Raw genomic sequence first — 11,868 nt, 5'->3', positions numbered from 1 at the left:
GAGCTGTGGTGATCTGCTTCTGTAAATATTACAGCCAAGAAAACGCCCTGGAGCTCAGTCCTACCCTGTAAAACACCACTGAGTCAGAATTGACTCCATAGCAACAGGCCTGCTGTTTTCTCCCTGTGGGGGAACTGGTTTCATTCACAGTCCTGTCCAGCCAAGCCCATCTCTGGCCATCTTTGAATATGCACTGGGGGTGCCAGTCTGGGCCAGACACTGAGACAGGCCTCTCTCCCCACTTGCACAACACATTTCTTTGGGTACCGAGCTTGGCTGGGTCCTTTTCATCTTTGTTCTCCCAAAGCTGAAAGCAATACCATGCGGGCTGAGATCCTAATAAATGTTTGTTAGACAAAGTTTGTTTTTTAGGACATTTGATTTTGAGATATGACTTACAAGCAAAATTGTTCTATATACTTTCACTTAAACCATCATAAAAAGTTAAAAAAAGGAGCCGTGATGGCGCCAGCAGCAGAGGCGTGGGCCAGGCCAGGCCTGCAGCACCAACATAAAGCCCAGCGTGGTGGTGGCCCACACAGTACTTTAAGATTGACATTAAAGACATGATTTTCACCTCACTTCATCAATGTCCATAATTTTTTTTCTTTTTGCACTCCTATTTTACACCACAATGCAATAAGCTTTAGAACTAGCTTTGGATTGTGCAGAGTATATAATTGAAAGTCTCTTACAGAGACCTCATAAAAGGAAATACTTACCTGGTAGAAGAAAATCTATATTTCACCAATGTTATCATTTATATATTGATGAATGTGAGAAAGAGCCAGAGGTAAAGAAGAAGAAATGTGCACTTGTTTGAAAAGCTTGTTATTCCACCAGATGCTTTGCTGGAGAAGGAGGGGCAATCTCCTCCTGTACCAGTCAGATCCAATTTGACAGTACACACACAAAGAAACAGTAAAAAATAAAAATTAAAAAAAAAAATTTTAAAAAATTTATGCAAGAGACATTGCTGTGCCTTGTGGTCAACCCCAGGAAATGAGGGTTATTCTCTGATGCTCAGGGAGGGAAACGGATCCGATTTTGAGACCATTCAATTGCCCTGTGAAGAAGGGGAATTGCTTGAATATGAAGATAGAGAAGAAATACCTCCTATTTTGGTTGATCTTCTGGAAAAATCTCAGGTTAATATTTTCCATTGTGAATGTGTCATAGCAGAAATACATGACTATGGGCAGTCTGGTAACATGAAATCCCCTGGTTACCAAAGTAGACATACTCTTTTATGCCCAACAATGCAGACTTTAATCTGTGAGGTACATTCAATAACAAGTGATAAATGAACCCAAGAAGACAAACTGACTCCAGAGCCAGCCGAACCACTGTGTGTTGACCTTTCTGTTGCAGCAGTTGGTGCTACAGAGAGACTACTCTGTCACAAGCAGAAGATGAATCAGTGTTTCAGAAAGTATTCTAAATCCTCTCAAGCAGCAGGATGTCTCATTGTTCACCATTGTTCATCAGTTAAGATGACTTGATTTCTTATAAAAAAAAGAAAAGCAAGTCAGGATTTTGACCTCAGAATCTCTACAGTAGGAAATGGTATAGATATGTAGAAAAGGAACTCCTGTGATTTGACTAACCTTCTGAAGTAGATGTCGAAAAGTGTGCTAAAGTGCTAAAAACTATCAAGTCTGATGACTCACAACCAGCAATGTGGCCGGCCCATGATATAAAAGATGAGTGGGTATGTATTTGAATGTGAAGGTGGTAATCATGATCAGAAAACAAAACTTATCATTATGCAGTCACTTGGTGATCCTCCGTACTAAGGTAAAATACAGCCTGTATTTGTAAAGAGGATAAAGAGACAGCCAGATATCTCCACCCCACTACTCTAGAGCTGATCATTCAAATTGGTTCATTATTGGGTCAAAGACTAATGCTCAGAAAATAGTCAATCAGTACCAAGAATTGGTCCACAATGAAGCCAGATATGCAGTTAAGATGTCACATACCTTCAGCAGCTCAGCCACTCCGAGTCATCATTCTCCAGGAAAAGAATCAGAATCTGAGACTGTGTCAGTTCAGTCATCGGTATTGGGAAAGGGAGTGAAGCATCAACCTCCACCCATCAAACTTCCCTCAAGCTCTGCAACTAGTTCCTCAGGTAACTATTTTACCCACAACAAGCAAGTAGCAAAAAAACCAAACCAGAACAAAACAAGCAAGCAGCAAGCAGGCGTTCTTAAGTCTCCAACGCCTTCTCCTGCTTCTAAGCCCCCAAGTCTGTCTTGGAAGTTGTCTGTGGATCTCAGTCTAGGTAGCACACTTTCTCCAGCTGCCTTGTCACCTGCCAGCTCATTACACAGATCTGGAAATCCTAAATCATCTGCTACACTAACCTTTTCATCGAGCCGACATCCTTCTGATGATCAGATCTCAACTCCTATTACCCCTATGCCCCAAAATTCAGGCTTCACCCCTTAACCCACTCTGTTAACTCAGTTGGCTCAGCAGCAAAGTTCTCTGAGCCAGGCAATGCCTGTAACAAACTCTTTCCACCATGATAATGTCTGTAACTCCAGGAACCTCTGCCATCCAAGTCATGGTAAATTCGGCTGGACTTCACTTCATCAATGTAGTGGGCTCTGTTTGTGGAGCCCAGGCTCTGAGGAGTGGTTCAAACTCCATGCTGGGCTGTAACACCAGTGCCATAACTCCTGTAGGAATGAGTCTGAGTGGCCTTCTTCTCTCAGGAGCTCTGCTACCCAATCCCTTGCCAGGTGCACTGCTAGCTTCACAAGCAGGTATTCCATTTGGTTTAAAAAAATTTATCAAGTCTCAGGCCATTAAATCTACTCCCGCTTTCCAGTGGCACGCTCATTTGTAACACTCTGCGGTGGCAGCGGCTTTCTCTGTTTATTCCACAGTCACCTCAGCAACCCGCAACTTCCAGTCGCCTGCAGCCTGGGAACAGAGTCCTAAACAAGGTTCAGCCAGGCGAGAACAGGCCTTATCTGCTCAGCAGGCTGCTGTTATCAACCTTTGTGGAGTAGGGAGCTTTATGCAGTCCCAGGCAGCTACTACAGCATCTAATGGAGGCAGCGGCAACAATACAAACAGCTCTTAGCTCCATCACCGTCCGCATACAAGCAGCCAGTCAAAAAGCAAAATGAAGACAGCACGCAAACCACTCCAAAATTCAGAATCTTACATAGTTTCCACCCCCCCCCCTTTGAAAAGACTAGAGCATTGAATTAAGTATTTTTAACTTAAGTTTTGGTGGTTTCTTTTTAAGATGTATCAGTATTTCACATGGTTAGATGTACAGACTTTATACAGAAGTATAACGTTGTGGTTTTTAAATAAAACGGGGGAGGAAAGTTAAAAAAAAAATTCTAGAACCAGATATAAACTGACTCCCAGTGTCAAGAGCACACCGGTAGTAATTGAAACCTCTGGAAGTTCTCAGAGCCTCTGAAACCATCCTTGGCATGTCATCCCTAAGGGACAGCTGTCATCGCTGCGGAGGAAACCTCTTCTTAGACGGTGCAATGTCCCCGCAGCTGTTGTTGCTGTTGCCACGGAGTCAGGTCCAAGTGTGTCACTGTCCACGCGCAGCCGAACAAAACATTGCTTGGTTTTATAACATTGCTGCTATATTTAAGTCTGTTATTGCTGCCACTGTTCATTTTTTTTTTTTTTTTAAACTTTTTAGAGTGGCTCAGGTGAAATTTTACAGAGTGAATTCGTTCCCTGTACAACAACTTCCACACCTTTGGTATTGTGATCGTGCCTACAGTCCTCTCACTGGACCAGCCTCGTTCCACTTTCTCCCTGTGTTTCCATTTTTATTCATCCATTTTTTTTAAATGTTTCTATTTGGTCTCTGACTTTTTTGTTTTTGAGGAAGGGCTGTCATTCCAGTCTCATATTGGTGACTGTTCAGAGAAGCACAATTCTCACAGGTTGCTGTTGTTTGTTGTTATGTGCCATTGAGTTGCCTGCGACTCATAGCGACCCTATGTACAACAGCCCTAAATCCTGCTCTATCCTGTGCCAATCTCACTGTCTCTGAAACACTTACACCCACGACCCCAGTCACTGAATCAGTCCATCTCATCAAGAGTCTTCCTCTCTCTGCTGTCTCTTCCACACTCCCCAGCATGATGTCACTCTCCAAGGACTGGTCCCTCCTTGTAACATGGCCAAAGTATGTCAGGTGAAGCTTCAGAGTCCTTGCCTGTAAGGAGCAGTCTGGTTTCACCCTCTCCAGGACTCTTAGCAGTCCATGGTATATTTAACACTCTTCTCCTCACAGGTATTATTACTTATTTTAGAGCCTCCCCTATTAATTGACTAGGAGAACTCTGGTGGTCTAGAGACAAGGAGTTGTGCTGCCAATTCAAAAGCATGTGGTTTGGATACATCTAATGCCCCCAGGGATACAGATGAGCAATTTCCTCCCATAAGATTTAGAGCCTCTGAAAACCCACTAGAAGGTCAGTTGTGATCTAGTTTCATGTTGGTAACATATTATGACAGCAGCAATTGATTAGCTGACAGATAATCCCTTGGAATGAGTTTAGGTTTAGTTTGAAGGATATCATAGTCTTGAGTGTTCCACCAGTCTCTGTCAGACCAGTAAGTCTCATTTTGTTTTCTGATTTTGAGGTTTTTCGGCTATTTACTCCCATTCTGCACAGGGCATTTTCTTGTGCTGCTGATCAGAATGATCAGTAGTGGTAGCTGGGCACCATCTAGTTCTTCTGGTCTCAGGGTACTGGATGTGGTCCTTTGTATTAATTGCTTCCTCGAGTATTTGATTTTCTTTACTCTGGATAGCAAGAGACAAATAGTTATATTCTAAGTAGACACTCCAAGGGATATCTAATACTATTTTCCAATGCCATAGCTCAAAGGCATCAATTTTTCTATTATCCTTATTCATTGTCCAGCTCTCAGATGTTTAGCAAATGATCAGAGAGACTGTACCCTGAATCAGATGCATCTTAGTCCTCAAACTGGAATCATTGCTCCTCAATAATTTGGAAAGGTCCCTGACTGCAGATTTTCCCAGAACAGTATGTCCCCTGGTTTCCTGACTGCTAGTACCAAGAGTGTTAATTGTGGATCCAAGCAAGATTTAAAATGGACAAATTCAATCTTTTCTTCATCTATCATGATATTGCCATCCATCCAGCGGTAAGAATTTTTGTTTTCTTGACATTTAGATGCAATCTATATTGAAGGCTGTGTTCTTGGATCTTCTGCAACAAGTGCTTGAAGTTTACATACTTTCAGCAAGCAAGGTTGTGTCATTTGCATAATGAAGGTTATCAATGAGTCTTCCTCTGATCTTGATGCCACATACTTCTTATGAGAGCCCAGCTTCTTGATTATTTGTTCAACATACATGTTGGATAGATATGAAGAGAGAACACAGCCCTGACACACACCCTTCTTAACTTTTAAACCACATAGTGTTCCCTTGCTCTGTTTACACAATAGTCTCTTGGTCTATGTATAGGTTTCTCATGAGTACAATGATGTCTTCTGAGATTTCCATTTTTCTTAATGCCAGCTGTAATTTTTTATGATCCACACAGTCAAATGTCTTTGCATGGTCAATAAAACACACAGACGTTCTTCACTTTCAGCCAGGATCCATCTGACATCAGCAGTCATATTCTTGGTGCCATGGCCTCTTCTAAATCCTACTTGAACTTCTGACATTTCCTCATCTACATGCTATTCTAGCTCTTTTTGAATAATCTTCAGCAGTAATTTGCTTGCATGTGACATTAATTATATTGTTTAATAGTCTCCACATTCTGTTGGATCATTTTTCTTGAGAATGGGAACAAATATGGGTATCTTCCAATCAGTCAGCCAGACAAGTGTCCTCCAAATTTCTTATTTTAAGCTGGTGAGCACATCCAGGGCTGGATCTTTTAGTTGAAACATGTTAATTGGTATCCCATCAATTCCTGGGACCTTATTTTTTTGCCAATATCATCAGTGCAGCTTCAACTTCTTCCTTCATTACCATTGGCTCTTGTTCATATGGTACTTTGTGAAATTTTTCAGTGTCAGTCAACCCTTTTTGGTACAGTGACTGTATTTCTGCCATTTTCTTTTAATGCTTCCTGGATCATTAAACATACTGACCATAACAACCTTCACTATTGTGACTAGAGGCTTAAATTTGTTTTTCAACTCCTTCATCTTGAAAAATGCTGGGGGAGTTCTTACCTTTTTTTTTTAGCCAAGATTTTTTAAAATTTTATTAATTTTAATGAACATTTACAGAGATTTTGGATTTCCATTCATTCATTGTTGCATTTTTCTCCCTGCCCAACCCTCCTCCCCAGTTCGCTCTTCTCTTTGAAAAGTAAAATTCCTTCATTGGTATACAATCCCCCTCCCCCCCCTCCTCCCGAGTACACTCCATTTTGCAGTCTTCATTCTGGATTCTTTCTTTCTTTTCTTTCTATTAAATTTTATTAATTTTAATGAACATTTACAGAGATTTTGGGTTTCCATTCATTCATTGTTGCACTATTTTCTCTACCCTCCCACCCAGTTCATTCCCTTTTCCCCCCTTGAAAGTCTGCTTTAATTGTCCCGTTGCCACAGTGCTTGTCAAAGCCAGTTCTGATTAATCTCCTCTGTCACTGTGTCCTTTGCCATTCCCTATCACTCCTCCCTGAGAGAGACTTCACCCTGATTCATAAGGAAAAGGGGATGGCGTATTCTCTTAGCTACTTCCTGCTGAAAAGGGACACTGTAGGTTTCAGGGTGAAGATCTTCTCTCACTACTCTAAAGGGCCCCTTTGGCAATAGGAAACATGTAGACTATTATGGAGATTGATTTGGAATTTAGATGCGCTGTTATCAATTGTGCTTAGCCGTACATGTTCATATCCTTGAAGATGTAACATGGAACTGTTGCAGCCTAGAAGACATAAACTTAACTAACAAGTTAAAAGTACATGAATCAAAAATTAGAAAGCAATAATATTCCAAGTAGAAGTTCTAATAGTGGCACAAATCAAGTTACAGAGGGAAGGTAGTTCTTAAAATACAACTCTTGTCATAACCATAATACCCTGTCATATATCGCTTTTAAAATGTTCTCTCTCTCATCTGTTTCAATGCAGTATACATAATTTATCCAGTTTTTCTCAGTCTTACCCCAACCCTGATGTCAGTTCCATTCTACAACAGTGGCACTATGCAGTATTTGTCTTTTTGTGACTGAGATATTTCACTCGGCATAATGTCCTCCAGGGTCACCCATTTTGAGTAATATTGCATGAGTTCCTTGTTTTTCAGTTCTTACATTTTTATTCTCCAATTACAGCTCTCTGTATGTTCCGCTATAATACTTTGCTTTGTCTTCTCAAACTGCCCTTTCAAATCTTCTGTTCAACTTCTTTACTTAAGCATCATTTCCCTTTGTTTTGGCTTCTTGACACTGTAGTGCAATTTTTAAAGTCTCTCCTGACATCCATTTTAGTTTTTTCTTTCTCCTCTGTCTTTGTAATGACTTTTTTCTCTTTTCATGGATGATATCCTTGATGTCACTCCACAATTCACCTAGTCTTCGATCACTCCATGAATATCCCGTGGACTGCCAAAAGAATGAACAAATATGTCTTGGAGAAAGTGCAACTAGAGTGCTCCTTGGAGGCAAAGATGATAAAGCTTTGTGTCAGATAATGTGGGCATGTTACTAGGGGAGGCTATTCCTTGGAGAGGGACATCATGCTTGGAAAAGTGGAGGTTTGGCTAAAGAGAGGAAGACCCTCATCAGAATAGGTTGACACAATGACTGCAGCAATGGTCTCTAATGGGTCAGGAAGTGTGAAATGTCAGGAAAGGACAGGATTCAGAGCTGTTGTTCATAGGGTCACTATGGGTTGTACACAACTCAATGGCAACTAACAACAAGGTAGACACAAGTTCTAAGACTTCAGTCACTAGTCACCAGAGGAAGATGTAGAACATTATCTTTATGGATCTGTGATGGCAATTGACCTAGGTGTCCCCTGAGATTATAGTCCTAAATACTCAAGCCCAATGACTCAGTCCCTCAGGATGTTTGGTTGTGGTTAGATTTGTGTGACACTGCTACATATGTGCTCTATTATGTACCTGAACATATTTATAGTACATACAAATACATATATACAAATATTTTCAGCCAAACCAGTATATGGATACAGGTATACTCCCATATGCCATACACATCTGTCCAGCTTACATGTTACCCACTCATAGATCGTTGTTTATAATTACTATTACTATGGAACTGTGTATTTAATAGTCATTGTATTTTTCTTATGATACAGAATTGCAAAAAGTTGTAGATAACTTTGAGGAGATTGGGAATCCCAGAACTCTTGATTGTGCTCATGTGGAACTTATACTTGGACCAGGAAGCAGTTATCAGAACAGAGCAAAGAAACATTGCATGGTTCACAATCAGGACAGGGGTGTGTCAGGGATGTGTTCTTTATCCATATCTTTACAATCTATATGTGGAACAGATCATTCAGGAGGCTGAAATCATGAAGAGGAATGTGACATCAGAATTGGAGAAAGACTCATCAACAACCTTTGATATGCAGATAACACAATCTTGCTTGCTGAAAATGAGGACCTGAGAAGCATGTATGCGCTGCAGAAGGTCAAGGACTGTAGTCTTCAATATGATTTGAAACTCAATAACAAGAAGACAAAGATTCTCCTCACTGGGCCAATTGGCAGCACCATGATAGATGGTGAAGAGATTGAGATTGCTAACAGCTTCAGCTTGCATGGTTCCACAGTCAACACTCTTGGTACCAGCAGTCATGAAATTAAAAGACAAATTATACCACTTCTGGAAGCACACAAGTGAGCTGTGCCAGATGCTGAACCCTGATTGCCTTCAGAATTGTTTGTTCAAATCGCTTGCTGCCTGTGGTAGGTATTGTTAGAGCCGGGGGTGGGGCAATACCGAACTATATTTCTGGAAAGTCCCTACCTTGTTTGTTTTGTATTTGCAAGCTTTTATTAACAGACTTACCCCCCACAAATTATTTAAAGGAAGAAAAGATAATTCCATAATGATAGTCTACGCCTCTGCACCTGGATCCTCAGGTGTGTGAAAAGGGCTCTACATGTAGATACAGATTGGTGTATTGTGTGTAGGTATCAGGAAGCACTGGTGGCACAGTCTATAGAGAGTTATGTTGCTCACCTGAAGAACATGCTTCTCTGGGGGTTTGAATCATCCAGCCACTCTGAGGGAGAAAAATGGGCAATTTCTTCCCATTTACAACCTTAAAAACCTGATAGAAGGTCCAGTGATGAGTCAGAACTAGTGCAACTGGTAGTGAGGTGAATGAATTATATGTATAAACCTTCCCTAAGGTTTGAAAAGCAATGGTGTTAAAGATTAAGGTGCACCTGATTCAAGCCATGCTCTTTTCAATTACTTCCTGTACATCTGAAAGTTGGACAGTGAATTTTGTAGAATGAGTATAAGGATCCAAGAGGAGTGGGAGAGGTTGGAAGCAGAGGGATGAGGATGTACAGGGGGAGGGGGCGATTGATCGTAGGGTTGTATAATTTGACGAGTGAGGGAAATTGAAAGAATTTGTTCTTGAAAACAATGAGTTAGGCTGTTGTACATAGGGTCACTATGAGTCGCAAGAGACTTGATGGCACATAACAACAGCAATCCCTGATATCACACACATTATCCAAAAACAACTGGAACTATACATTGACAGAGAACTACAAGAAATACAGGCCAGATTTAGAAGAGGCCATGGCACCAATGTCAGATGGATCTTAGCTCAAAGCAAAAAGTACCAGAGGAGATTCCAAGATGGCGGCAGCGGTGGCAACAATGTGGTGAGCAGGGCTACCATGGCCTTCTACAGACCTCTGTTTATTGATAATTGAACAGTTAAACAGTTGATGACTGGTCTTTGGAGCAGACTGAGGTTCAACATCAGGAGATGAAGGATTCCCAGGGAGGAATGGGTGAGTCCTACAGCTCCCAGTCCCCTGCTGCCAAGCCTGCACCACCACTGCAGCTCCCTGTGGCTCCCACCGCCGGACCCCAGGGATCCCGTCACCCGAGATGGACAGTAGGCACTACCCCCTCTCGCCAGGCTGGGGCAGCAACACTGCCACACCACAGCAGAGTGGACTGGTTCTGGGGAGAATTCTTGGAGCCAAGATGGTGGCAGTGAGAGACAGGGCAGTGGGATAGGGTTTCCCTGGGCAGGCCAGAGAAGAAGATTACCAGTACAATGGATTAATGAGAGTCTCTGTGAGCTGTCTATGACTCGACGACATTAAACTGTGGCAGCATGTCAGACACGGCAGATATCCTCAATGCACCACATCTTTTGATCTGCTGTCTGCCTTTGCCAAGAATTGTTTAGACCTGGGGGGGGGGGTCTGTTCACCACTCTCAGGTCCCCTTCTTCACATATAAATGGGGAGGGCAGTGACACTTATTTCAAATTACAGTATGACCACTAATGGGGGGGAGGTAATGGTGGCGGTAATGGAATTGGGGATGCTGTCTCTGGCCATATGGTCTTCAGTGAGGCGTGGGGTCTGGACCTGGGGCGGGGAGTGGAATTTGGTGGGGGAGTGTGACAGCCAGCCCCGGGCAGGGGGGGGGGTGTTGCCTAGTCCATGAGGGTTTCCATCTGGCCCTTGGGGTAGGTGATTCATTCAGCCCCTGGTGGGTAGCGGGGCGAACCGTGCATTTGGCCCCTGGTGGGGCAAGCTGGCTCTTGGGGTGAGCTCCTCAGCCCCCGGATTGTACCATCCAACCCCTGGGTAGAAAAAACTGCCTAGGGTATACAGAGAATTTTATGGAGGCTACTTTCTTCCACCCTCTCCCCCAGTACATCTATAAGTAACACCCTCAAAGCTCTTCTATTGTAACTCACAAGTTTCTTCTCTCTAGATTTGCTCCCTTTTCAATAGGTAACCTTAACACTGAGTTTTACTCCAGACCTGACCCTGAAGCCAGTTCCAGAGACAAAAAGGAAATACAATGGCCAGTTAAGGAAGCAAAGGAGAATGGAGCCTCAGGGTTCAGTCAGCCACCCCCACTGGACCCACCTGGGAAAACACTTTGCAGTCCAGAGGGGAGTAAATATCAGGAAAACATCTAACAGAACAAGAAGGCAAGCAGCTTCAAGCCAAGACCACCAGCAAGGTGATAAAGTGTGCTCCCTTTCCCCCTTCATATCAACGCCCCTGTTCAGCATCAAGAAGCCAGAGAGTCTGCACCCAATTCCCAAATGAGAAACCCACAAGTGAAAAAGACAGTTTGTTTAATTACATTGGACTATGTTTAACATTGCCCTGAATCATCTGGTCCCCACCGGATCCTTTTCATTTCCTTCACCTGCTCCGCCCACCAACCAAATTGTACTGCCTTGCAACTCCATCCCTGCAATTTTCATCCCTGCCCATCCTCACCCTTCTTCTCCCAACCCTAACCTCTGTGTATCCCCAACATATTTTTCCCAATAAAATAAAAAAACCAAAACAATGTGTTAGAATTTTGTAAATAAACTAGTGTTTTTTTTGTTGTTATGTGCTGCTGAGTTGTTTGCGACTCATAGTGACCCATGTACAATAGCCCTAAACCTTGTTCTATCCTATGCCAATCGCACTGCCTCTGACACAACCATCCCGATTACCCCAGTCACTGAATCAATCCACCTCATAGAGGGTCTTCACCTCTTGCACTTCCCTCCACCCTCCCAAGCATGATGTCCCTCCCTCTCCAAGGACCTGTCCCTCTTTACAACATGTCCAAAGTATGTCAGACGGAGCCCCAGAATCCTTGCCTCCAAGGAGCAGCCTGGTTTA

General features: G+C 42.7%; 1 pseudogene; it reads left to right on the top strand.

Moving 5' to 3' along the window:
* Nucleotides 1-634: 634 nt before the first annotated feature.
* LOC102851154 lies at nt 635-10,119 on the top strand (annotated as a pseudogene).
* Nucleotides 10,120-11,868: the final 1,749 nt, after the last annotated feature.

This window comes from Elephantulus edwardii, unplaced genomic scaffold, assembly GCF_000299155.1.
Source record: "Elephantulus edwardii isolate Elephantulus edwardi_28Jun2011 unplaced genomic scaffold, EleEdw1.0 scaffold00094, whole genome shotgun sequence".
NCBI lineage: Eukaryota > Metazoa > Chordata > Mammalia > Macroscelidea > Macroscelididae > Elephantulus > Elephantulus edwardii.
Note: the sequence above shows the minus strand (reverse complement) of the source record. Positions and strands in the feature narration are given on the sequence as shown.